Genomic DNA, 294 nt, shown 5'->3' on the forward strand with positions numbered 1-294 from the left:
TGAGGTAGGTACTGTTATTCTTCATTTGACGGTTGGGGAAACTGAAGCACAGAGAGGTTAAGTAACTTGCCCAAGGTCACTAAGCCGGTGAGCTGGGAGTCGAATCCAGCTGTCTGGCTTTATGCTCTCTTGCTTCTCAGATGCCTAAATTCTTGTCTTTACAAACCAGGCATAACTCTTAAACCCTGTGGAGTCAGAGTCCATTAACCACACACACAAACATGGCACTCTAGTAACTCATAAGTGCGTCTGTGATAGAACGTGAAAGAGGACAACAGTGGAGGTTTACTGCTC

The 294-nt window shown here is 45.6% G+C and overlaps 1 long non-coding RNA gene across 1 annotated transcript in view; it reads left to right on the forward strand.

The window, feature by feature from the left end:
- The first annotated feature begins 124 nt into the window (after window positions 1-124).
- LOC114890472 overlaps window positions 125-294 on the forward strand; it is a 1,522-nt gene continuing 1,352 nt past the window's right edge. The window contains exon 1 of the long non-coding RNA XR_003792296.1: window positions 125-283. This is a non-coding gene — a long non-coding RNA (uncharacterized LOC114890472). The remainder of the gene's footprint in view (window positions 284-294) is intronic.

Source organism: Monodon monoceros, unplaced genomic scaffold (genome assembly GCF_005190385.1).
Source record: "Monodon monoceros isolate NGI ecotype Baffin Bay Population unplaced genomic scaffold, NGI_Narwhal_1 Contig1591_ctg1, whole genome shotgun sequence".
NCBI classification, from domain to species: domain Eukaryota; kingdom Metazoa; phylum Chordata; class Mammalia; order Artiodactyla; family Monodontidae; genus Monodon; species Monodon monoceros.